Source organism: Microcaecilia unicolor, chromosome 12, assembly GCF_901765095.1.
Source record: "Microcaecilia unicolor chromosome 12, aMicUni1.1, whole genome shotgun sequence".
Lineage (NCBI taxonomy): Eukaryota > Metazoa > Chordata > Amphibia > Gymnophiona > Siphonopidae > Microcaecilia > Microcaecilia unicolor.
In genome coordinates, this window is record NC_044042.1 from 110,649,799 (window position 1) to 110,677,543 (window position 27,745).

At 44.1% G+C, this 27,745-nt stretch overlaps 1 protein-coding gene across 1 annotated transcript in view; it reads right to left on the reverse strand.

The window, feature by feature from the left end:
* Nucleotides 1-10,236, reverse strand: part of IFI35 (interferon induced protein 35) — a 57,353-nt gene extending 47,117 nt beyond the window's left edge. Inside the window, exon 1 of the mRNA XM_030221843.1 lies at nt 10,218-10,236. The gene's annotated coding sequence lies outside the window, so the exon portion shown is untranslated. The remainder of the gene's footprint in view (nt 1-10,217) is intronic.
* Between the last annotated feature and the right edge of the window lie 17,509 nt (nt 10,237-27,745).

A 27,745-nucleotide genomic window follows, 5' to 3' on the forward strand; every position in this document is an offset into this window, starting at 1 on the left:
CTTCTTGGGCAGACTGGATGGACCGTGCAGGTCTTTTTCTGCCGTCATCTACTGTGTATGTAAAGCTGAGAGCAACGAGACGGGAAGGCAGGCTGAACTTAGCGCCGACTCGCCGAGCCTGCTTGCCTTTCACTACTGCTGCCGCCGGGACCCTGGTAAGATGACTTTTAAGTTGTGGGTGGCATGCAGGAAGGCGAGGGGCAGGTGAAGGACTGTTGTGGGAGTGGGAGAAGAGGTCAGGCAGCGGGCTGGCTCCTGGGGAACTTCCGGTTCCAGCGTGGAAATATTGGGGGTGCTCGAGCACCCACGGAGTCGGCGCCAATGTCCATGATACTGGCACCTGCGCATGTTCAGTTTTCAGCTCATGCTGCTGGACTTGGGAGGGCTGGAGGGAAAGGAGAGAGCCGCTGGATGTGGGAGGAAGAGGAGGGGATCTGGCTGGATGGAAGGGAGAAAGCTGATGGACATGGGATGAAGAGGAGGAAGGGGCTGGAGGGAAGGTAAAGAGCTGATGGACAGACTGGATGGACCATACAGGTCTTTATCTGCCATCATTTACTATGTTTATAAGGGAGAGAGCTGCTGGACATGGGAGAAAGAGGGGGCTGGAGAGAAGGGATACAGCGGCTAGGCTTGCATGAGGAAGAGGGGAGCTGGAGGGAAGGGAGAGAACTGATGGAATACAAGTCATTGGTGAGGCCCCACCTGGAGTATTGTGTTCAGTTTTGGAGGCCGTATCTTGCTAAGGATGTAAAAAGAATTGAAGCGGTGCAAAGAAAAGCTACGAGGATGGTATGGGATTTGCGTTACAAGACATATGAGGAGAGACTTGCGGACCTGAACATGTATACCCTGGAGAAAAGGAGGAACAGGGGTGATATGATACAGACGTTCAAATATTTGAAAGGTATTAATCCGCAAACGAACCTTTTCCGGAGATGGGAAGGTGGTAGAACGAGAGGGCATGAAATGAGATTGAAGGGGGGCAGACTCAAGAAGAATGTCAGGAAGTATTTTTTCACGGAGAGGGTGGTGGATGCTTGGAATGCCCTCCCGCGGGAGGTGGTGGAGATGAAAACGGTAACGGAATTCAAACATGCGTGGGATAAACATAAAGGAATCCTGTGCAGAAGAAAGGGATCCTCAGGAGCTTAGCTTAGAATGGGTGGCAGAGCTGGTGGTTGGGAGGCGGGGCTAGTGTGGGCAGACATATACAGTCTGTGCTGGGGCTGGTGGTTGGGAGGTGGGACTAGTGCTGGGCAGACTTATACAGTCTGTGCCGGAGCTGGTGGTTGGGCGGCGGGGATAGTGCTGGGCAGACTTATACGGTCTGTGCCAGAGCCGGTGGTGGGTGGCAGGGATAGTGCTGGGCAGACTTATACGGTCTGTGCCAGAGCTGGTGGTTGGGAGGCGGGGTTGGTGGTTGGGAGGCGGGGATAGTGTTGGGCAGACTTATACGGTCTGTGCCAGAGCTGGTGGTTGGGAGGCGGGGATAGGGCTGGCCAGACTTATACGGTCTGTGCACTGAAGAGGACAGTACAAATAAAAAAAGTAGCACATATGAATTTATCTTCTTGGGCAGACTGGATGGACCATGCAGGTCTTTTTCTGCCGTCATCTACTATGTTACTATGTTAGAACAAGAAGGGAGGGAAGGGAAACAGAGATACCAGACCAAGGAGGGAGGAAGGAGGAGAGGGCGGGTGGGCAGGCAGGCAGGCAGGAAATCAAGCAAGCAAACCAGATGCTGGAAAGGGGAGGAAGATGGAGAGAAGCTGGATGGGGTAGGGTCAGAGAGGATGATAAGGGGAGAAGCTGGACAGGAAAATATACGGACACAGAGAAAGGAGATACTGAACATGGAGGAAGATAGAGGTACAGAGATGGAAGAAGATGGATAATGGATGTGGAGAGAGTAGAAATATCAAATGGACAGGAGACCTTGGTGAGTGAGTTAAGAGAAGACAGACGAATGTAAAAACCAGAGCCTGGGACCAAACAGGATTTGAAAAATAAAATGACCAGAAAACAAAAGGTAGAAAAAATAATTGTATTTTTCTATTTTGTGATTAGAATGTCAGATTTGAAATGTACATTTGTATCCCACCTTTTCCCACATTAGTAGGCTCAAAGTGGCTTACATAGTTCCGGAGAGGTGGTTACAGTATAGGGGTATATTACAGTGACAAGTACAGTAAAGAACTATCGGTAAATAGATTGGGGTGATTCAGACAAAATGTTAGGGTGTGATCATGCGTCGGGGTTGAAAACTGTCCATTTCCCGATTAAAATGCCATATTTCATTATTCGGTGTGTAAACGAGCCCGCTGTGCCAGTATGTGGGGGAAGGAAGCCTCCTTCCCCCCCCCCCCCCCCCCCCCCCCGAATAGCCAGAACTCCACAAAATGCCAGCAGTTGAGACTTTAAAATATTTTTTTTTATTTTCCAAGTTCATGACAAACACTTCAGTTAATGTGTGCTCAGCCTTTTAGGACACGGCTCCCCCTACTTAGCCAGTTATCAAGCCCAACAGCCTTATACCATCAGGGCATTTAGTACCTTCCTGGTTTTGAGAGGCTCCTCCTGGCCCTCAAGCCTTGAGACCTTCTCTCCCAGGCACCAGGCACACATTAGGCATTTGGCTTCCCCTTCCTAAAGAAGCCTTTCCAATTTCCGCAGTCTCTCCAAACTAATCAGGTTTAAGCTTGGGGGAACCTGGTTGGGTAATTCTTCCAGCCACCTCCCCAACAGTCAGAGTTTCTCCAAAGCAAACAGTTCTCACCCAAGAAAAACAGGCTTCTCTATTCAAGCAGGGTTTAAATCAAAATAACTTCCAACCAAGGTAGATTTTCAAACCTTCAGGTACTACACTCCTCAGGGCTCTCAGGCTCCCATTTCATTCTGGTTTCTTCTCCCTGCTCAGCCTGATTAATCCCCCTCTTCCATCCAATCCTCCTCCTGCTTCTCACCACACCCCCCTCTATTACAGGTGGGATGCATGATATACTGATTGCGGGTCCAGGGAACTGGGCTCCTTCATTCTCCCTCCCTCTTGTGGTCCGAGATGGTATATGGCTAGCTTGCCTCTCCCCGGGGCTCCCCCTGCTGGGACTAGAAATGCATTCTGGGAGATGTAGTTTAGGATTTTGCTGCTTAATTCCATACATCGGGGATGTAGCCTTGTCACAGGTGTTTATGTCAGATACTGTGGGATATGCCTTCTTGAACAGGTGAGTTTTTAGGGTTTTTTTTTTTCAGAATTCTAGATGATTATTCGTAAATTTCAGGTGTTTTGGTAAAGAATTCCAGAGCTATGTGCATATGCAAGAGAAACCTGACACGTATATTGATTTATACTTCAGGCTTTTACAACTTGGGAAGTGAAGAGTTAAGAATAATCTCTCTTGCACAACCTTGCCCTTTCAATAGCCATGCTGAAAGGCAAATTGAGTTGCACCCTGCATCAGAATCAAGCCTCAAACTAAAAGCAGAAAAGAACACTCTACCAACAGTCTCCCAAGATCTCCACACCACGGTCTCTTTGGCCACTCTGGAGCTACCAAGCGCCACTAAAAGCTGATAACTCTCTAGTTTCTGACTAACCCTGCCCAAACAAGGGCCATGGGAGGAAGAAATACAGGAGAGCTGGCATGGGCCACGGTTGAACCAGTGAATCTATCCCCTTCCAATGCCACTTCCTCCTGCAGTTGAAAAACCTGGGCACTTTTGAGTTCTAGAAGGCCATGAGATTCATGATTGGACACCCCCAACATTGCACTATGCTGTCAAACACTTCCTCATTCAGACTCAATTTGCCCAAATACAGGGCACTTCCATTGAGAAATTCCACTTTAATATTTTCCACTCCTGTTAAATGAGATGCTGACAGGATGAAAAGTTGACATCCCACCCCACACATTACCATGTCTATCTTCTTGGCTACTTTTTGGCTTCTTGTTCCTCTTTGATGACTGACATATGCCACCACTGTTGCATTGTCTAATAGCACCGCATCACCTTGCCCAGAGAAAGAGACTGACACATCAGCAATGCTAGATGAATGGTTCTTACTTTGAGGTGACCACTGTCAATCACTGTCCCTGGGCAAATTCACCTTGACAATGTACTCCCCACCCACTCTGAGAATGTCATCCAAGTTCATTATCGTCCATTCTAGGGACTTAATTCCATTCTTCATTTCAAGCTAAAGGTGCACAATTAGTGTTTTTGATTTCAGGGCGAGTGACAATATCGGTGACAAGTTGCGAGATCAAGGTTACCAGTGGAGCCATGGCACTAACTCCAGCATTGTCACCATGGAACCCACCACCTGAAAGTAGTTCCCAAGCAGTCAGCTTTGAACTGCTACTGAAGTCTGACTTGTTGTAGCTTCCTGACTTGGTCTTCCAGCAGGAAACATTTCCCCTGCCAGGTGTTGAAATTGCCCCCAGACAGTCCAGGAGTTAGAAAGGAATCAAGTACTTATATGTTTGTTCTTTGGAACTGAACCACTTATAAACTGTTTTAATTAGTTTACTTTACAAGAATAGTGGTATATCAAAAATTGTAAATAAATAACTTGCTTTTGGCCACGTTGATTACCTAACCAAGTTCCTGGAGAACCTGAATCACCCGATTTGTGGCTTCTCACTCTCCTTGAATGATTTTGCTCAAATAAGCCAGTTGTGCGTCAATACTCCTTTCATATGTGATGCTGTTGCGACAATTACCATCATCTTGGAAAATGTCCTTCGAGTTGTGGCAAATCTGGACAGGGCCAAAGTTAAAATGCTGTCCCAATAATGCAAATCTGAGAGAACAGCATTCTTTCCTTATGGGAATGTGTAATTAGACCTCCATCAGATCTAGGGATGTTAAAAATTCTCCCTGCCGAACTGCCACTGTTATGGACTTCAGAGTCTCCATATGAAAACTCTGGACCTGTAGGGCTTGATTCACCCCTTTGAGATTTATTTATTTGTTACATTTATACCCCGCTCTTTCCCGCTCGATAGCAGGTTCAGTGTGGCTTACATAGTATGGGTTACAAAGTATCACAGAAAGAACACAGTTGTAAAATAGTAGAGTTATGATGTGGTTGTACAGAGTAGGGCAAGAAGGAGAGATGTGCAGGGGAGGAGTGAGATGGAGGTAGTAGTAATGGTGTGGACTAGGTTCATAAATTAAGTCGGGTCATTTGGATAGGCTTGTTTGAAGAGGTAAGTTTTCAGCAACTTTCAGAAGGGTAGATGTTCGTTGGTTGTTCGGATGGATCTTGGTATGGCATTCCAGAGTTGGCTGCCTATAACGGAGAAGTTGGATGCGTAGTAGGTTTTGTACTTGAGTGTCACATCTGTGGCCGTGACCACCCTCAGACTTACTTTATTTCTGGGGGCCAGCATCTGTGCTGGCTTCTGTTTGTTTCTGTGTTAGTTTTGTCTCTGTCTTTGTGTGCTGATTACTTCACTAGACCTCACCTGTGTGGGCTATGCCTCTCGTGGGGGGGGGGGGGGGGGGAGCCAGCATCTAAGATGGCTCCCGCCTGTTCTATTCCAGTTTCCAAGATGGCTTCTGCCTGGCCAGCTTCCAAGATGGCTTCTGCCTGTTCTGTTCCAGCTTCCAAGATGGCTCCTGTCTGTCCTTCCTGTGTATTCACTTCCTATGTGCTTCAAGCCTCTCTGTGGTGTCAGTGTGTTTCCTGCTTCTGTCCTGCTGTAGGTGACATCATCTGTGAGGGCCTTCATAAGGAAGTGCTGTACTGACATTCAAGGCCTTTGCATTGTGTGATATGCCAAAAGGTCGTCAGGTTAGTGAGTGGTCTGTTGCGTTGCTACAAAGCCTGTCTTTCTGTGTGGGCTTTTGCCCTTCTGTTTCTTGTACCTGTGGACTGCTTGTTCTTCTGTGGGGGCTATTGCCCTTCTGCTTATTGTGCCTGTGGACTGTTAGTCCTTCTGTTGCCCTGCTCTGTGTTTGGAGTCTGAAGCTTCAGCCAGGTTCTCTCTGTCTGTGTTTGAAGCCTGAAGCTTCAGCCCTAAGACTCGGTTAGCTTCTGGTTTATTCCTCTGTCTGCTGCCTGCCCCAAGACTCTGCTATTATCCTGGTTTATTCTCCTGTCTGCTGCCCAGCTTATGTGTTGCCCTGAACCTGTTGCTGCCTAGCTAGTGTGTATATCCTGAGTCCTGCATATCCTGAGTGTATATCCAGAATCCTGCTTCTGCCTAGCTAGTGTGTTTGTCCTGAGTCCTGCTTCTGCCTAGCTAGGGTGTATATCCTGAGTGTATATCCTAGCCCCTGTTTCCATCTTGCCTTTGTTACTACTCCAGTCCTGAGTTCCAATCCTGCTCTTCCTTGTATCCAGTTCCAGGGTGGTCTTGCCTGCCTCTGCCGCTCCTCGGCAGTGGTCCAAGGGCTCATGAATTCTGGTCCTGCCTCGAGGACCTGACATTGAGACCTTTGCAATTGGGAAGGTGAAGGTTGAGATATGTTCAAGAAGATTTTGACCCGTTCCTGGCTGAAAGGTCGATCAGATTAGTCATGTAACTTGGAGATTCTCCGTGGATAATCTTGTGATCAGTGTGTGGACTTTGAAGTTTATTCCTTCTTTGATAGGGAGCCAGTGGAGTTTTTCACGGAGTGGTGTTGCGCTTTCGAATCGTGATTTACCAAACATGAGTCTGGCTGCTGTGTTTTGGGCGGTTTGGAGTTTTTTCAGGATTTGGGTTTTACATCCAATGAAGATGCTGTTGCAATAGTCAACGTGGGTGAGTACAGTGGATTGTACCAAGTTGCGAAAAGTTTTTAGGGGGAGGTATGGTTTCACTCTTTTCAGTACCCACATCATGTTGAACATCTTCTTTGTCATGGCTTTTGCATGAGTTTCTAGAGTTAGGTGGTTGTCTAAAGTTACTCCTAGGATTTTTAGATTGTCGGATATTGGGATTGTGACGTCAAGGGTGATCAGGGTATTTGGGAGGAGAGTAGAGTGTTGTGATGAGAGGATTAAGCATTGAGTTTTTTCTTTATTCATTTTCATCTTGAAAGCGTTAGCCCAGGAGGCTAAGATGTTCATGCCAGTGATTATTTTATCGGAGATTTCTGCTAGATTGGATTGGAAAGGGATGAATATAGTAACGTCATCTGCATAGATGAAGGGGTTTAGACCAGATTTGGATAGGGATTTGGCCAGAGGGATTGAAGAGGATCAGGGATAGAGGCGATCCTTGGGGGACTCCGCATTTTTATGTCCATGCAGAAGAGATTGATGTGGTTGATTTGACTTGGTAGGATCTAGTGGTGATGAAACTTTTTATCCATTTAATGATGTTTCCGCCGATCCCTAGTTTGTCCAGTAGTTTTGTAAGAATATAATGGTTTACCATGTCAAATGCGCTGGATAGGTCGAATTGCAGAAGTATGTTGTTTCCAAATGATATTTCTTGTTTGATCTTGGATATTAGGGTGAGTAGTACTGTTTCTGTACTGTGTGCAGGCCGAAAACCCAATTGTGACTCATGTAGTATGGAGAATTTTTGCATAAATTCATTGAGTTGGGAGGTTACTCTGTTTTCCATTAGTTTGGTCAAAAGAGGGATGGAGGCCACAGGTCGGTAATTGGTGATGTCGTTTGCCGGTTTCTTGGGGTTTTTTGGTATTGGTGTGAGTAGTATGTTACCGTGTTCGGTGGGAAAGGAGCCTTGTTGAAGTAGGAAATTTAAGTGGGTGGTGAGGTCTGTAATGAATCGTGCTGGCGCATTTTTCATAGGTAATTGGGGCAGGGGTCCAGGTGGCAGTGAGACTTGGAGAGTTTGGATACTGCTGTGGAAATTTCTTCAGTGCTGAGGAGGGTGAAGTTTGTCACGGAGCGATTTCTTCTGTGTCGGGGTCCAGTTCGTCGAGGAAATTATCGATGCTGGCATCGTCTTGGGGAATTGTGTTGCACAGATTAATGATTTTGTCATTGAAATATTTGGCCAGCTGGTCGGCAGATGGACAATTTGAGGGTGAAGTTGTTACTGGATCCGTGTTAAGAAGATTCTTTATAAGTTGGTATTGTTTTTTTTATGTCTGTTCCGGTGGATGTAATTTGTTTTGTATAATGTTATTTTGGCTCGTTTACTGCCAGAGCCGGTGGTGGGAGGCGGGACTGGAGGTTGGGAGGCAGGGATAGTGCTGGGCAGACTTATATGGTCTGTGCCAGAGCCGGTGGTTGGGAGGCAGGGATAGTTCTGGGCAGACTTATACGGTCTGTGCCCTGAAGAGCACAGGTACAAATCAAAGTAGGGTAAACACAAAAAGTAGCACACATGAGTTGTCTTGTTGGGCAGACTGGATGGACCGTGCAGGTCTTTTTTCTGCCGTCATCTACTATGTTACTATGTTACTGGCATTCTTGTATTTCTTTTGTGTCTGTTTCCATGCATTCAGGGTGAGATCATCTTTTGATTTGCTCCAAGTTTTTTCTAGTTTCCTGGTTTGTGTCTTTAGGTTTTTTAATATGTCATTAAACCATGGTGAGTTTTTTTTTTAGATACATAGAGTTTTGGAGTGTAGTGGGGCGATTTCATCCAGAATAAGATTGCACCTGTTGTCCCATTCTGTGAGGAAGTGGTTTGAGTTTGGATCTATTGACCAGTCGTCATCATAGATTTGTTGCCAGAAAGTTTCCTTGTCTATCCGTCCTCTGGTGCTGATTGTTATGGGGTCAAGTGGTTTGGGTTGGTCTTTTTTTCACCATTGTATGGATAGGGTTGCTTTGTGATGGTCAGACCAGGGGGAAGCAGCCCATCGGATATCTGATAAGAGGAAGTTTTGGTCTGTGGAGTGTTTGTGGGTGATGATGTCGAGTGAGTGTCCTTTAATGTGGGTTGGTTGCATTGGAGGAAGGTTGAAGTCACATAGTTGGAGGAAGTCTTTGCATTCCCGAGTGTGGGCAGAGTTGGAGTCTTCTAGATGGAGGTTTAGGTCTCCTATTAATAATACAGAACACAGCAGCCAGATTAATATTCGGTAAACCAAAATATGAATGCGCGACACCACTACGAGAAAAACTACACTGGCTCCCACTCAAAGAACGCATCACGTTCAAACTTTGTACTCTAGTCCACAAGATTATCCATGGAGAAGCCCCAGCCTACATGTCAGACCTAATAGACCTACCTCACAGGAACGCAATAAAATCTTCTCGCACATTTCTCAATCTTCATCCTCCCAATTGTAAAGGTTTGAAATACAAATTGTTGCATGCATCCACCTTCTCCTATATGGGCACGCAGCTATGGAACGCCCTACCACGCAACCTGAAAACGGTCCATGAACTGGCCAATTTCTGCAAACTACTGAAAACCTCTCTCTTCGAAAAGGTATATCACTAAGATCAACACGTGTAACTGCACAATCTCTAATATAGATAGGAATGTCTTATAAAGTCTTTTGCTGTAATACAACCATGTACTTCACCACCATGTAACCCAAACTCTCTATAAACCAAATGTATATTTTCTATTTCCAATATCCACAATGAATTGTAAGCCACATTGAGCCTGCAAAGAGGTGGGATAATGTGGGATACAAATGCAATAAAATAAATAAATAAATAAATAAATAAATATATTGAAGTTGTTAACGCATGCGTTTGATATAAAGTCCATGAGATTAAGAATGGGGTGAAAAGAACCTTTCTTCTTGGGGACCATGAAATAGATGAAATTCCTTGGAGCAGAGGGGAACAGGAAGGTAATGGTATGACCAGCTGCAGGCTTATTAGTCTGTCCAAGATGCTCCGAACTGCTGCCACTTCGGAATGACAGGAACATGTCGGACAGAGGGTGGACAAACTCAAAAAGCATAACTGTCACAAACAAATTCAAGGACCCACCTATGGAAATAACCAAAGAGTGAGCCCCCAAGGCCTCACTGTTGTCCACAAGGAGCTCTTGGCCCCCAACTCCTGAATCTTGGTTGGGGCCCAAGGCAGAAATTTTGGAGGGGACCCCAGAGCTTATTAACAGGCTACACACCTTCTTCAGCTTCCAGCTGGCCTGGTGTTCTCTCTGGCTAGGGGGCGAAACGCAGTTGTCCTAGTTGTACCCCTCCCAACACCCCCCTAACACCATCATGGGCAGGGCATGGGGGCATCAGGTGGCAGGTGTTTCTCAAGTGCCTTCTGGTTATGCTACTGGATAAGGATACTATTATCAGTCAGATTAAAAACACATTACCTCAAACTCCTCACATCCATGATTAGCCCAAAGGAGCAAGTAATGATCAGGCAGTTTTGGATAACCACTTTTCTCGAACTATGGGTTTCCTGGGTCAAGGCTGTAATGAGAGAAGAAGTAAGGTTAATAGTCTTAGCTAAGACACAAGTGAGATTGGTTAATTATATATATATACATGAAGTGCTAACCCCAGGCACACTGACCCAGGAGGTAGCCAAGGAAAGAGCTTCAGCTTCTGAAAACAAATGTACTTCAGAGTGAGTCAGAGGAAAATTGGGTGGTGAGTGATCTAGGGGGGCAGTTATGAGCATGACCAGAAGAGGGCCACCTCAAAAGGTCCCTGTTGTAAGTCTTCCAGTGATGTAAGGGCCTCCTGAGGCATGAGTAGGGATATACGAGAAAGCCATTCTTCCATGCAAAAGGAACCAGCCAGTGGGCAAGTACATAGGACAATAAGCAAAAGACACTAAAAGAAGTTGTATTGCACAGGAGACTAGGATAGGTTACATTAGTAATAGATGCATTTATAAAAGAGAGCAATCAGCTGCAGTGGTTAACAGTAACGAGAGATATGGAATAGCTAAACATAGAGAATGTGAAAGCCTCACAATTAGACAACCTTGACACAATTAGACAAGCTTGGCTCTTCAACCAGGCCTTTAATGGAAGAAATAACTAACCTGTTAGTCTCACTCACACACACAAGGAGTGACTCGGGCTGCACATACTGCAGCAGGACATGTTTATCCACTCCTACCCTAGCTGAGATAATATTTAACTGTCTCTCTGACCTCATGTGCAACTTTCTTTAAATCAGTCACCTTATTTTCTAACTCTTCTTACTCTCTTACCTGCCTATATGTTCCATCTTTGCTTTACCCATCACTATCAATTAAAATGTTCTATTATGTATTGTGTTGACATTGTTAGTAGTATACTATGCCATACTTTGTATTGTTTTGAATATTTTTACTGCTGTAATTGCCTATTGCTCATGTTTGATCTATTCTTACTGTACATCGCCTTGAGTGAATTCCTTCAAAATGGCGGTAAATAAATCCTAATAAATAAATAAACCCATTAAGAATGGTAACTTCCTGAATAGTGACAAAGGAAGATGATACCCCAATGAAACAAGTTGCCAGGGTTGCACTTGAAGTGTGCTCCAAATACAAAAAGCAGAGGTATTGGGAGGGTTCTGCATTGTTTTTTTTTCCTCTTTTTTATTCAAAGGTAAAGCAATACAATGCAATAGAAAAAAAACACAGTATCAAGTACATTCTATAAATGCTTTCCAGTTTTAACATGTGTTATCACCCCCCCCCCCCCACCCTGCCCAAACAAGCAAAAAGAGCCAGAACAAGGTTGAGAACCAAAATAGGACTAGAAAAGTAAAGGAGAGGCAAAAGTCTATGAGATGTAATTCGACCATATGTTTGAGCTGTGAATTGGGACATTAAGCAATAATAATGTATCTTTTGAAAAACAGTCTAAAGCAGATTGCTTCCAAAGTTGTGCCAAAACTGTTCTGGCCGCTGTGAAAACATGTATCATCAAAGAATGTATTTCCCTTGGAACACCAGTAACCTCGTGATGTAATAAGCAGCAATCAGCCCAGGTGGGATAAGTGACCGGTGAAAAAGTATTAAGTTCCTGGACCAATGCCGACCAAAAAGCTTGTACTGCAGGACAAGTCTCAATTTGCAATTCAGCATTGTTTTAGTTAATAACAGAAGATATACATTAATTACCTAATTCAGCAGTTTCCTGCAGGTTCAAGAACAGAAATAAGTATAGTTACTCATTTTCTTTAAACTTGGGACACAGTGTACACATAGATCCCTTGCAACAACCAGTTAAGCAATCTATAACAATTAGAAAAGCATTTTAAATACATTTTTTGTTAACCTTTGATATTCATGCTGGACCTCCAGTGTCAGGCTTTCATACAGTCTTTCTCTTTCATCAGTTCTCCCCTTTGATCCCAGAAGCCATCACTAATTTGGCCCAAACATGCAAATTCCACCTGACAGGGCATGAGGAAACACAGCCCTGTAATGACAGACTGCATTAATAAAGAACATAAGAGTAGCCATACTGGGTCAGACCAATGTTCCATCTAGCCCATTCAAACATTTTATCCTCATAAAATACTGCTCTTTCTGAAGTGTACATCCAAATATACATAAGGTTTGATCCTGTCAAGAACTTAGTGCACCTAAGGAAACAAAGTCAAACCCTTCACTCACAAGAAAGAACTGCTATCTACATGCTCTCCTAAAAAGGTTGTGACCAGTGCAGTTTGGGTTACTCTGGAGAGCTGCAGGTAGAAGTGTTAAAGTCTGCTAGAATCTCTCATGCTCTCACATTCAGCATGCCACTTCCTAATCCAGAAACCTCCACCTCTGGATCAGGGGCGTAGCTACGGGTGGGCCGTCAGCGCTCGGAAAATCGGGCATTAAAAAAAAAAATCTGTGAAGCCGTTTCGCAGGCAGCGCTTCGCGTCTGCACTGCATGCATTGCAAAAGAAGGAAATCGCCTTGTCATCTTCGGGCCTTCCCTCACTGTGGTCGGAGGGCAGGACACAGTGAGGGAAGGCCCGAAGACGACGAGGCGATTTCCTTCTTTTGCAATGCACGCAGGGCAGACGCGAAGCGCTGCGTGCGAAACAGCTTCACAGATTTTATTTTAAGGCAGGGTGGTGGCAGGAGAACTAAGAGGGCAGGGCTGTCGACGTCGACGGAGCTGGTAGTCGGGTCGGGGGGGGTCTCAGATGGGAGAAGGGGACTGAGGTGGGGGGTCTCAGATGGGAGGAGGGGGGTCTCAGATGGGAGAAGGGGGCTGGAACTGGGATCTGAGAAGGGGCCAGTAGGGAAAATGGGGCATGCCTGGGGCAGGTGGGAGAATGGATCTGGGGCTGAAAAGGGGGGGCCCTAATGCAAGGCATGTGGATGAAAGGGGCTGGAACTGGGGGCTGAAAAGGAGGGTAGGTGGGATAAGGGGGCTAGCACTGGAACTGGGGGCTGAAAAGGGGCAGGGACTGAAACTGGGGGCTGAAAAGGGGACAGGGAGAAGTGGCTGGGGCTGAAGCTTGGGAATGGTGAGAGAAAAGGGCTGGGGTTGAAACTGGGGTCTGAAAAGGGGACAGGGAGAAGTGGCTGGTGGGAGAAGGGCTGGGGCTGAAACTGGGGGCTGAAAAGGGGGGCAGGTGGAGGTGGGAGATGTGGGCTGGGGCTAGAACTAGGGCAGGTGGGATAAGAGGGCTGGAAATGGGGGCTGAAAAAAAGGGGCAGAGAGAGGGGACAGATCCTGGATGGAAGGGGGAGTGAGAGGGAGGGCAGACAGACCCTGGATGGATGGGAGAGGGAGGGCAAATGGTGGATTGAAGGGGCAGAGAGAAAGGGCAGTCAGTGAATGGAAAGGGGAGAGAGGGCAGAGGCAGATGGTAGATGGAAGGGGCAGGGAGAGAGGGCAGATGTGCATGGAAGGGGCAGGGAGAGAGGGCAGACATTGGATGGAGGGGACAGCAGAGAGGTCAGACACTGGATGGCAGAGAAAGAACGAAGGCAGATGCTGGATGGAAGGAAGACAGTGAAAAGATTAGGAAAGCAGAAACCAGAGACAACAAACTGTAAATAAAATATATATTTTTATTTTTTTGCTTTAGGATAAAGTAGTATAAGGTAATCTTTTTATTGGACTAATTTTAATACATTTTGACAAACCTTTGGATAGTATACTGTAACAGCACTATACTGTATTGACCTGAGGAAGAAGGTTTTGGCCTCTGACAGCTAAATGTATTAGTCTAATAAAATGGTATTATTTTATTTTCTTTATTTGCTTTATTTCTATTTGTTAATTGGTAAAGTGGTGATTGGTATTTGTTAGTTTTTTCAAATTTACATCTGCTGTTTTTATATTTTGCACAGTACTTGGGGACATTTTCTGTTTCTGTGGTGTTGCATTGTATGCAGAGTCTTGCATCTTGGGGGCTCAGTTTAATTATTGTCCAAATAGAAAGTTTATGATTACTTATTCTATAGTGGATTAGGGTGTATCTCTGTTTGTGAAAAAGACATGGCTTTCAGTTGGCATTGACTGTGCAGGATCCACGATCTGTACTATTCTGTGGTGGGTTGTGTCCATCTGCCAGCAGGTGGAGATGGAGAGCAATCTTTTGATGCACTTAGGGAGTAGGAATCCACAGGAGACGTATGTGTTAGGCGGGGAGAGTCTGATAGGTACGGACGGGGAGAGGGATCTTGGGGTGATAGTATCTGAGGACCTGAAGGGGACGAAACAGTGTGACAAGGCGGTGGCCGTAGCTAGAAGATTGATAGGCTGTATAGAGAGAGGTGTGACCAGCAGAAGAAAAGAGGTTTTAATACCCCTGTATAAGACGTTGGTGAGGCCCCACTTGGAGTATTGTGTTCAATTTTGGAGGCCGTATCTTACGAAGGATGTAAAAAAAATGGAAGCGGTGAAAAGAAAAGCTACGAGAATGGTATGGGATTTGTGTTGCAAGACGTATGAGGAGAGACTTGTTGACCTGAACATGTATACCCTGGATGAAAGAAGAAACAGGGGTGATATGATACAGACGTTCAAATATTTGAAAGGTATTAATCCACAAACGAACCTTTTCCAGAGATGGGAAGGCAGTAGAACTAGAGGACATGAAATGAGATTGAAGGGGGGCAGACTCAATAAAAATGTCAGGAAGTATTTTTTCACGGAGGGAGTGGTGGATGCTTGAAATGCCCTCCTGCGGGAGGTGGTGGAGAGGAAAACGGTAACGGAATTCAAACATGAGTGGGATAAACATAAAGGAATCCTGCTCAGAAGGAAGGGATTCCCAGAAGCTTAGCCGGTGGTGGGAGGCAGGGCTGGTGGTTGGGAGGTGGGGATAGTGCTGGGCAGACTTATATGGTCTGTGCCAGAGCCGGTGGTGGGAGGCGGGGCGGGTGGTTGGGGGGCGGGGATAGTGCTGGGCAGACTTATACGGTCTGTGCCCTGAAAAAGACAGGTACAAATCAAGGTAAGGTATACACAAAAAATGGCACATGTGAGTTTATCTTGTTGGGCAGACTGGATGGACCGTGCAGGTCTTTTTCTGCCGTCATCTATTATGTTACTATGTATTCTGTCTGGTTTCGTTTTACAATAGGTGAATTGATGTTCTAGTGCTCACTGTGATGCTTTCCTTTTCCTTGTGTGACTCGTAGAAATTACTGCTTATGGTATGGTAGAATTGCTCTATAGGTCCTGAGTGTTTTGTATTCTCGGTATGGTGGTTTTAAGGTTTGCAACATAGGTTCCGAATATGTATGTGGTTTATGTTGCTGTAGGACAGCTGTTGGGCAGACTGTTTATTAAAAATTATTTAGGATCCCAAAAAAAACTACTCACACCTATATATACATAGTGCCCACCCATATTAGCTCTGGGCCCACCCAAAATGTCAGGTCTGGCTCTGGATGAAGAAAGTGGTTAACATTCAGTCATGAAGCAGCATCTGTTACAGTAGTCGTGGCCCCCAATTCTTATCAGCAGGTGGTATCTTCTCTTTCATCACTGCACTCATGCCAGGTCTATCTTCAGCTTGGCAGCAAGGAGAACAGGGAGTGAATCTCTTGAGTAAAAATAAGTAACGGACATAAGATTCAAGACCTAAAATTTACTATCATTTTCTTTTTTTTTTCCCCACAAACTTAGTCATAATCCCAATAATACGCATGGGACAATAAGTACATAAGTATATAAGTAGTGCCATACTGGGAAAGACCAAAGGTCCATCTAGCCCAGCATCCTGTCACCGACAGTGGCCAATCCAGGTCAAGGGCACCTGGCACGCTCCCTAAACGTAAAAACATTCCAGACAAGTTATACCTAAAATGCGGAATTTTTCCAAGTCCATTTAATAGCGGTCTATGGACTTGTCCTTTAGGAATCTATCTAACCCCTTTTTAAACTCCGTCAAGCTAACCGCCCGTACCACGTTCTCCGGCAACGAATTCCAGAGTCTAATTACACGTTGGGTGAAGAAAAATTTTCTCCGATTCGTTTTAAATTTACCACACTGTAGCTTCAACTCATGCCCTCTAGTCCTAGTATTTTTGGATAGCGTGAACAGTCGCTTCACATCCACCCGATCCATTCCACTCATTATTTTATACACTTCTATCATATCTCCCCTCAGCCGTCTCTTCTCCAAGCTAAAAAGCCCTAGCCTTCTCAGCCTCTCTTCATAGGAAAGTCGTCCCATCCCCACTATCATTTTCGTCGCCCTTCGCTGTACCTTTTCCAATTCTACTATATCTTTTTTGAGATACGGAGACCAGTACTGAACACAATACTCCAGGTGCGGTCGCACCATGGAGCGATACAACGGCATTATAACATCCGCACACCTGGACTCCATACCCTTCCTAATAACACCCAACATTCTATTCGCTTTCCTAGCCGCAGCAGCACACTGAGCAGAAGGTTTCAGCGTATCATCGACGACGACACCCAGATGCCTAAAACAGAATGAAAATAAGTCCTTAGTTGCAAGAAAAACAAAAACAAGCTGTACTGTTCTGTCTCATAAAATTTAGTTGTAATTATAGACAGTGAGCATGATGGCAGATCAGCCGACAGTCATTCAGTTCCCAGTGGTAGCTGGTAAGAAGGTCCTAATGTTGCAAATTATGTAGATCCATGCTGGACTGTGATATTTGGCTATGGGTCTTCTTTGCGAGGTTTCAGTGAATCTTGCGCTGAGGCACCTTTCACACAGCCTAGTCTTTCGGGGGTAATTTATCCGTGACAAGAATGAACCTCGTGCCTTGGACATCTAGGTGGGGGAGGTCATCCTTTCTCTGAAACGATTGTGAACAGAATGCTTCAACAAATGTTAAATGATGTTTGCGCAAAAGTGCAAAAATAGTTCAAATCAGATGGGGGTAAAAATAGCAAAATCAGTTAAAACACATCAACCATCCTCATTATTATTTGCAATGTGGGCCTCATACTTGTTCAGGCCACAGGTCAGTCAGCCTTCTAGCACACTTTTTCTTAGTAGTAATATCTCTCGTATATCTTTCCCAATCTGAGTAGCATCCATCCTACCCCTTTGTCACGGGACTGCTCACAACGTTAATCATTTTTAAACACAATAATAAATTTCTCATTACAAGTACATTTTCTCATTTATTAAAATATCTCTTTAACCCTTAACATGAACGAGGTTTACTTCCAAATCCTTCAGCCTCTTCTTAGCTTTATTATATATAATTCAAAACATATCTTTAACCCTCTGACATTGTGGCTTCCTGAATTAAGCAGCTATACACAAGCAACACAGATGATTTTTTTAAACAAAAATAAACAAGGCACTGAATCTAGAATCAGAATATAAAGGTAACATCTTTTCCAGAGTGAAACATTTAAATCTTTAAATCATTTTTTCTCAAAAAACCTCCAGCAGCAGTCAGTGGTGCAATTCTGTTATCTTTTCCTATTACTAAAGCAGAAAACTATAACCTTAAATCTAAAATAACATATAGGGAATAAACAAAAGGTTTAATAAGATACCATCTAATTTCTAGAATAGCAACATGAAACAAAACAACTTGTTAGTGCAGCTGTACTGTTTGTCAGGGCCGGTCTTAGACTGAGGCGGCCGCATAGGGCCCCGTGCCTCAGTCAGCCTCTTCCCTCGAGGGCGGGACAATGAGAATGAACGAATCAGGAAGACCTTCTGCGTTCTGATAGAGACATCGGGGGGGGGGGGGACTCGGGAGGGGAGGAGCGCTTTCAGTGACGCTGCTGTGCTGGATTCCGGCGATGGAGGGTAAATTTAAAAGAAAAATGATCCTTCCTTGGTTGGGGGGAGAAGAGGAGGGCAGGGGAGGGCAGGGGGGGGACAGGAGGGTCGCTGGACATGGGTGGATGGAGGAGAGGGAAGAAATGCAAGGGAAGAGTGAGGAAGGAGATGAGGTGAGGGAAAAGGAAGAGAGGAGAAAAAGTGCTCATGGATATAGAAAATAGGCAGAAGCTGGATCCACTGGACAGTCAAGTCTGCGGAGGACCCAGCTTTTACTTACGGATGTAGGGCAAGAAATGAAGAAGAAATGCGGAAAGTAAAGAAATAAATGGCAAGGAAGCCCTGGAAACGGGAGTTAAAAGGACAGATAGCAGCACAACTGGATACTGAGCCAGCACGATCAGAAAAACAAAGTCACCAGACAACAAAGGTAGAAAAAACTATTTTATTCAGGATTTATTAATTGGAATATGTCAGTTTTTGGAAATGTGCATCTGTGATATTTTTCATGTAAGTTTCAATTTTTGTAGTATTGCTGCATGCTGATTCTGACTTCTTGAGGTTACTTTCCAGTTCAGTATTTTGCCTTCATGTGTTTTTCAGGTGTGATCAAGGAAGGTGCAGTATTCTGCTAGCGTATAGTTTGCAGCCATTTTTGTTTTTTTTTTCACTAGGTTGTGCACTGGTGTTTTAGAGCCCCGGAGTAATTACAGTTGGCTTTCCATGCCACGCATAAGGTTGTAGCTCGTCTTGTCCTTGGAATTAGTGCTGTTTATGGTTTCATGATAGCATTTTGCTTATTATTTCAATCAGTTTTTTTGTACAAGTTTAGCGTCATTTGTCTTTATTTGAAATTTCATAAATAAATTTTTTTTCTAAAAATGGAATAATCGTATCAATGGGGTGGGGCTAGGGTGGGGGCGGAGCCAGGCTGGGGCAGGGCTAGGGTGGGGCCCCACCAAATTGGTCTGCATAAGACCGGCCCTGCTGTTTGTCACTTACACATTTCAAACAAAGGATGTTTACAAACAGTACAATGTGACCCCCCCCCCCTTTCTTCCACATTCCCTTGCTGCAGTCAAGAAAAGAGGAAAAAGGAATTCCTCAAATTTGGTCCAAGTTACATTTTTGTCAAAACCCAGAACAAATGGCAGCAGATTTAAAAATAGGGGGGAAAAGATCCAAGATGGCTGCCATTTGAACCTCACGTGCGTGACTGTTCTCTGTAATCCAACTTCTTACCGCTATGCCAGAGAAGGGGTTGGGCCACTGCAATAGTCTGTCAGCGTCAGTCTCCCCTCCGTGATCGGCTCGATCGAGACTTTTTTTTGCAGAGAGCCGGGACTCCGGTGACGTCGGAGAGTAGCCCGTTGGATCAACCCGGGACAGATGGAGGACCTGGTGTGATCTCTGGGCTGGAGGTTTCCCTCAGCCCTGACGAGAGAGCCCCTTCCCTGCAGTTGCGTGGCAGCAGCTCCCTGATGTTGGCATCTGCGGCCCTGCAAGTGAAGGGTTCAGCAGGAGTTGAGTGACGAGAGGCACTTTATGATCCCAAGGGAGCTCTAGAGAGTTTGGAGTTGCCGGCTCTACCAGCAAGGGCTGAAGCAGCTATATCTACTTTGGGGGAGTTGGAACATGCAAGTAAGGAGAGAGACTATCCTAAACTGCAATCCAAGGTACTGACTACTCAATTTACCTTACAATTTTCTTAGCCTCCTGAGGTAACACTGGATAGTTTGTGGTGTTTAATTGCAGACCTGCAGAGCCGGTAGTGGGAGGCGGGGCTGGAGGTTGGGAGGCGGGGCTGGTGGTTGGGAGGCAGGGCTAGTGCTGGGCAGACTTATACGGTCTGTGCCAGAGCCGGTGGTTGGGAGGCGGGGCTGGTGGTTGGGAGGCGGGGCTAGTGCTGGGCAGACTTATACGGTCTGTGCCCTGAAGAGCACAGGTACAAATCAAAGTAGGGTATACACAAAAGTAGCACACATGAGTTGTCTTGTTGGGCAGACTGGATGGACCGTGCAGGTCTTTTTCTGCCGTCATCTACTATGTTACTATGTAAGATCTGTCTTGGAAGGGAAGTTAAAAGAAACAGATGCTGGATTAGAATCTTTGATTCAACAAACTCAAGTACAAGAGAAAAACTTTCAACATATACAGACACTTCAAAGTAATATAGTAAAAGATTTGTCTAATTTGAGGAGGAAAACTGAATCGCTTAAATTTTTTTAGGAGTAATAATTTCCGTTTTCTTAATTTTCCTAAACAATTTGCAATTTCCCCTCAGGATATGTTAAAAAAAAGTATGTTAAGGAAATATTGGGAGTTTGCTGAAGAAAGTATTCCACCTTTTTCGCAAGTGTATTATTTGCCTACTAAACTTGTAGATAACCAGCAACACCAAGATAAGCAAATGTTGGATGTATCCATGTTGTTAGAATCTTCAGATACTGATTTAGTTACTGCATCAACTTTACATAAGTACATAAGTAGTGCCATACTGGGAAAGACCAAAGGTCCATCTAGCCCAGCATCCTGTCACCGACAGTGGCCAATCCAGGTCAAGGGCACCTGGCACGCTCCCCAAACGTAAAAACATTCCAGACAAGTTATACCTAAAAATGCGGAATTTTTCCAAGTCCATTTAATAGCGGTCTATGGACTTGTCCTTTAGGAATCTATCTAACCCCTTTTTAAACTCCGTCAAGCTAACCGCCCGTACCACGTTCTCCGGCAACGAATTCCAGAGTCTAATTACACGTTGGGTGAAGAAAAATTTTCTCCGATTCGTTTTAAATTTACCACACTGTAGCTTCAACTCATGCCCTCTAGTCCTAGTATTTTTGGATAGCGTGAACAGTCGCTTCACATCCACCCGATCCATTCCACTCATTATTTTATACACTTCTATCATATCTCCCCTCAGCCGTCTCTTCTCCAAGCTGGTAGCTACTGTGGTGTTGGCACCAGATAAAATGTGGTTACTGAGAATGTTCTTTAAAAATAAAGAAAAGACTTTTATGGGACTGAGAATTCAAATTTTCCTGGACGTTTCTAGAGATACCCAGAAAAGACATCAGCAATTTCTTCTAATGAAACCAGACGTTCTTCAGTTGGGGACTACATTTTTTCCTTGTAAATGTGTGATCAGATACTGATCAGTCAAATATGTTTTCTATGAACCCTCCCATCTTACAGCTTTTTTTTATCATCTAAACGGATCACTGGGGGGTGATCTACCTAGTGATTGGCTCTTGTTTTGTAATAGGAATTCCAAGGCACGCTAGGTTACATTTGCCTTTATAAATTTCCTCAATTATTCTCCACTGTATGGAATCTTGGATCTCATTTGCGGACGAGTATGATTAACAGATGAAAAAAGTTTTTTCCTTTTTTTTTTAAATTGTTTTATTCAAATATTGGCATATGCTTATTGTTATACTTTCTGTACAAGTCTCATTTTTGCTTATTGAAATATTGATTTAAAAAAAAAACTAGGGGGGGAAGGTCACAAATTAAATAATATAACAAATAAATGCATCAAAATTTAAACTATCCGCTTCCACATTCAGTTTAAACTTCTCGTACTGACCTGTAAATGCATCCACTCTGCAGCCCCCCATTACCTCTCCACTCTCATCTCTCCCTACATTCCTCCCCGTGAACTCCGCTCACTGGACAATTCTCTCGTCGTCCTCCTTCTTCTCCACTGCTAACTCCAGGCTTCGCTCCTTTTCTCGCGCAGCACCTTATGCCTGGAATAGACTTCCTGGACCTCTACGTGTAGCTCCATCTCTACCTGTTTTCAAATCTATGCTGAAACCCCACCTTTTCACTACTGCTTTTGGCTCCTAGCCGCAATTGCCCTCCCCTTGTCCCTTCCTCCCTTCTCACCCATTACTTCCCTCACCTGTAACTGTCTTGTCTGTCTGTATTATTATTTAGATTGTAAGCTCTTTTGGGCAGGGACTGTCTCTTTGTATCAGGTGTTCAGCGCTGCATGCGTCTGGTAGCGCTATACAAATGCTAATAATAATAATAAAATTAGTACTTTCACTCGGTAAATAAATGAAAAAAAAAATTAATAAAAAGCTACAGGTTGCAAAATTCCAATTATTGAAACTTAGGGCCCTTTGTAAGTCACACTAGTATTTTTAGCCCGCGCTGAACACTAGAGTCACCCATATATTCCTATGGGCAACTTAGCGTTTAATGCATCCTAAATGTTAGCATATGCAAAAAACGCTAACATGCCCTTAGCATTGCTTAGTAAACAGGGCCGTTAATGGCAAGAGAGACCTTTTTTCTTTTCAAGCAATTCCCTGTTAAAGTAATCTCTGCAATTTTACAAATCTCTCTGGCTCTTATCGGTCCCAGAAACAAAGGAAAGCCTGGCCTTTTGCCACTAGAAATACTGCTCTTACAGGTGGGGCTTTGTGCCCCTGGGGAGGTTTGTTCACCAGAGGAGGTGGGAGTGGGAAGTTTATAAAGATTAAGATAAGGGCCAGAAGCAGTCACATCTTTAGCCTTGTTTTCCTCAGTTGCCCTCTGCAGCTCGGGTTGATATTTGAACCTGTGATCTTCAGAGTTGGTTGAGTGGAGATCCTGTTGTTGAAGACCTTGGGTGGGGATAAGGAGGGTGAACAAATGGTCTTCTATATCTTAACAGAGCAGAGGAGAAGACAAGGGTAAAAGGGCTGATATTGTGATCGGTGTTGACCTGAACATGTATACCCTGGAGGAAAGGAGGAACAGGGGTGATATGATACAGACGTTCAAATATTTGAAAGGTATTAATCCGCAAACAAATCTTTTCTGGAGATGGGAAGGCAGTAGAATGAGAGGACATGAAATGAGATTGAAGGGGGGCAGACTCAAGAAAGATGTCAGGAAGTATTTTTTTCACGGAGAGGGTGGTGGATGCTTGGAATGCCCTCCCGCAGGAGCTGGTGGAGATGAAAACGGTAACGGAATTCAAACATGCATGGGATATGCATAAAAGAATCCTGTGCAGAAGGAATGGATCCTCAGAAGCTTAGCTGAAATTGGGTGGCGGGGCAGGTAGGGGGAAGAGGGATTGGTGGTTGGGAGGCGAGGATAGTGGAGGGCAGACTTATACGGTCTGTGCCAGAGCCGGTGATGGGAGGCGGGACTGGTGGCTGGGAGGCGGGAATGTACTGCTGGGCAGACTTGTACGGTCTGTGCCCTGAATAAGGCAGGTACAAATCAAGGTAAGGTATACACATATGAGTTTGTCTTGTTGGGCAGACTGGATGGACCGTGCAGGTCTTTTTCTGCTGTCATCTACTATGTTACTATGTGTTAGACCTACAAATAGCTCCAGAGCTGTCAGTAGGTCTGAGTCGTTAGGGAAGGAGATTTTTGTGACCTGGTTTTCTGAGCATTGGAGAGAATTGCTAATGAGCTCATCTAATTTTAGTTTCTTCCTGAGACCGGAACTTAGACGTTATCCAACACCTTTCCTGTGCAGTCTCTTGCCACCAGCACAAAATCTGCCAATCATGGTTTTTCTGATCCCTTGCATGGCACCCCAATTGTAAACGAGTTGCTAAATTACCCTCAATAATCTGATGCCATCAAGGGATGGGAAAGAGTGTTCCCTTGCCATGACTCTTCAATATTACACTGATCAGGTGGCCACCTTTACTCTTGGCTTCCTCTATTATCCTGTAGCAATTCCTCATTATCTTATTTTGAATAAGAACCCATGGTCCTGAGCATAGAGGGGGAGGCGGCACAGGCTGGGCTGATGGACGAATAGAGTCCCACTGCCAAAACACACACCTCATCCTCATAAGCAGGTGGAGTGGTGGATTCAGATGGTGCCTTCAATCAGGCAGTGCAAGCCATGCACCTTCGATACATTTGTTTTTCAAGCTTATAAACTATCTCTTAACTCTTGTAACACTCTGTTTTCACATTCTCTTCATGGATCATATTGTTCCACCAAGACAATATGATCTTCTCTTGACTACTGTGTGGTCATCCTAAATTGGCCAGTGGCATCTGGTTATCAATTTGTAAAGCCCGCCTCTTGCCTCTAAAGGAGAGCTGAACAACTTCAGAAGAGACTGAAAGCCCTTCTGGCAAAGGAAAAAACACTCCAGAGTTTAGTTTTTACCTTTTATAATAATACTTAAATTTATTAGAGTAAATAAATGATTACAAAAATTATTCTTTTATCCCAGTATTACAGAAAATTGAATTCATATGGATATCAGTCTAAATTTCAGCATAAGGAAAATAAAATATCTCTCTGGTCTTTCTGTGTATTTCCCTGGAAGCTTAACAAATCTGACTGCAACAAGATGTGCTTAGTCAGATTACTGAAGCTTAATTTTGTCCAATCACTTAATGCCTTATATTTTCTCTCTTACTATCTGGTATTCTTCAACTCAAGTTGACCTCTAAGGTCACCTTCACGTAATTCTGCTTCTTTGGTATTTTTCCCAATAATCCATCATTTGCCCTTTGGAACCTCAAATCTCCCTGAATATCACTCATATTTCCTCCACTGAGAGTGTCTCTGCATTATGTTCAAATTTAAAAACAGACAGACACTTGATAAAGTTTATGGCCCATTATTTTAGGCCAAGCAAGCCTGTTAACTTGTCCCTGAAAAGGCCAAGAAGACACAGGCTAGCTGTAGATCATAGATAAGGGAATAAGTTATATATACAAAGCTGGCTGATCTCTGCAAAACCAGACAGATCTATACTAAACAAACTTCTCCCCCTCTCTCTCTCTCTCTCTCTCTCTCTCTCTCTCTCTCTATATATATATATATGTATAGATATATCTATCTATATCAATAGATAGATATAGAAATACAGTGCACTCCATTTAAGTGCGCGTCGGATAAGTGCATGCTCTGTTTAACTGCATGCCGTACTTCGGTCCCGTTTTTGGCACCATCAATTTCTATGGGGACAAACTTCAATTTAGCGCACCACTGATAAGTGCAAGATTCGCTTATATGCATGGTTTAAGACCACTCCTCTGTAGAAAAGACTCCACATAAGGGCGTGCTGGAATATGGAAGCCGATTGGCACGTGACAACCAATGAGATTTCAAATTTACCGCCTCTTTAACTTCCACAGGCAGAATAAGCGAAAGAATGTTGTTAAGAGTGTACACTGGGGTCGTTGTCGTCGCGGCGGAACTGTAAGACTTTAACACTGGCTGAACGAATAGAAGTTCTTAAAAAATTAGAAAGCAAAGTCAAGCATCTATTGCTAAAGAATATGGTGTCAATCCCAGTCAAATTTCACGTATCTTGAAGCAGAAAGACCAGCTTCTGGAAGACTGGCAAAACAATACAAATCCACAACGGAAACGAAAACGGGCAGGAAAAGCTGAGGAGGTAGAAGATGCTCTTCTTCGGTGGTTTTCTCGTGTCAGGAGCAGTTTCCTGTCAGTGGTCTACTGTTTATGGAGAAAGCTAATCAGCTAGCTGAAAGTCTTGGACTAACTGAATTCAAAGCCACTGTTGGATGGTTGGAAAGGTGGAAGGAGAGGAACATAAAATTCGAGAAACAAGACGCTGATGACTTTGGTGCTGAAAATTGGGTTGTTTCAGTTCTTCCTACCATCTTGAACGAGTTTGCACCTCGTGACATTTTCAATGCTGACAAAAACGATCTCTATTGGCGAGTGATTCCTGATGGAACACTTCCATTCAAACATGCCTAAACTACTGGAGGTAAAACATCCAAGGACCGACTACGATCCTCCTTTGCTGCAATATGGATGGGAGTGAGAAGTTGGAATCCCTCATCATTGGAAAGAACAAACATCCCCGTTGCTTCAAGAAAGTTAAGCGACTTCCTGTGTCATATGAGGCTAACACAAATTCATGTATGACTGGGGAAATTTGGAAGCAGTGGCTAAAGAAGTGAGACACTAGAATGTGGGCACAAAAGCGTCAGATTTTGTTGCTTTGTGATAATTGTGCTGCACACAGGGATGATGTCAGGCTAACGTCAAGGTGGTCTTCCTGCCACCAAACACTACCTCTCTGATCCAACCTATGGATCAGGGCATAATAGCCAATTTCAAACAACATTATCGGTCTCTTGTGCTACGTCATCTGATGAGCCACTTTGAGCCCGCAAACTGTGGGAAAAATGTGGGGTATAAATGTGCAAATAAATAAATAAATGGACTGGCAAGGATAAACGTGCTGTTGAACTGGCTCGTAATCTATCACTGTTGGATTCCCTACATATGCAGAAAGAAACCTAGAATCATGTTACACAGGCAACCATTGTGAACTGCTACAAGCGGGCAAGCTTTGTTAAGGATGTGGAGAGGTACGAAACAGATGCAGCTGTTGCAAACGCATCAGATGAACAGGTCGACATCCCAGCCAGTATTACTGAAGAGGAGTTCCATTGCTTCGTAGATATGTCGAGATATGCGCCTACAAGCAGGCAACAGCTGATGATGGAACAGATGATGAAATGAGCAGCGAGGCACATGCTGACGAAATTCAACAACCTCCTCCTGTCACTTTTGCAAGAGCGCTGGAGAGTCAACACCATGCGGGCCTATCTGGAGGCCACTGGATGTCAGTGCTATGACAGTTTTTACCATCTGGCAGACGTAGTCTATGGAACTCACAGACCCAATAGTGTACAGAGGACTATAACTGATTACTTAAAGTAAGCCTAACGTCAGTTAATGGAGACTGCATACTGTACGTATAATAACAGTACTGTACATATGTTTATCAGATGTCAAGCTTCTTTGGGTCACAATGGTTAAGTGCACGCTCCAGTTAACTGCATGTATTTCTTTGGTCCCAGACCCTTGCACTTAAGTGGATTGCACTGTATATATATATATATCTACATATATAGATGAATAGATAGATATAGAGAGAGAGTGAGAGAGATTTAGGGAAGCAGTCTCACAGCTGCAAAGTCCAGCAAGCTTTGTTTGACTGACTTCTGACTTCCCTTCTAAGCTCTGCTTTTTTTTCTTTTCTATTACCAATGATCAAGCATGACTGCACATTTTACATGATTACAAATTTGTTGAATGTATTTCTTTCTCAGATATTGCTTGCAACATTTACAGCCCACCTTCTCTTCTCTGGCTAGACTACATATACATTTCCTCCCTTAGGACTTGTTTCTTAAGGTCCTATATAGTACATTCTGGTTTAGCAATTACAGATAACAGATATTTAATTTATTTATGCCACTTGATATACCAAAACCTCACCATAGGCAACACAGCAGTTTATAATAAAAGGAGAAAAGGAGGTACTAGACAGAATATAGCTGAGCAGAGACCTAGGTAACGGAGGAGGGGAAGAACTCTAGGAAAAGGTAGGTCTTAAATAGTTTCTTTAAAAAGGTGAGGGTTGGTTGGTTGGTTTAAGATGGAGATGCAAGTTGTTCCAAAGTTTGGGTCCTCTGTATCTAAAGGCAGAGTTCTTGAGACTTTGAGATGAAGAACTGAAGGTGGGGAGAGGGTCAATAGGTTCTGATCTACAGAGCGGAGATGATGGAGAGGAGTATAGGGAATGATAAGAGAAGCAAGATAGGAGGGGACAAGTGGTGGACAGGATTTATAGACAAGGATTTTTTTTTAAATTATTTATTTATATTTTGCGATTATATTCAAGACATACAATCTTTTCAAAACACACCAATAAGTGGAATATAATAAAAAGAAAATATAACAAGA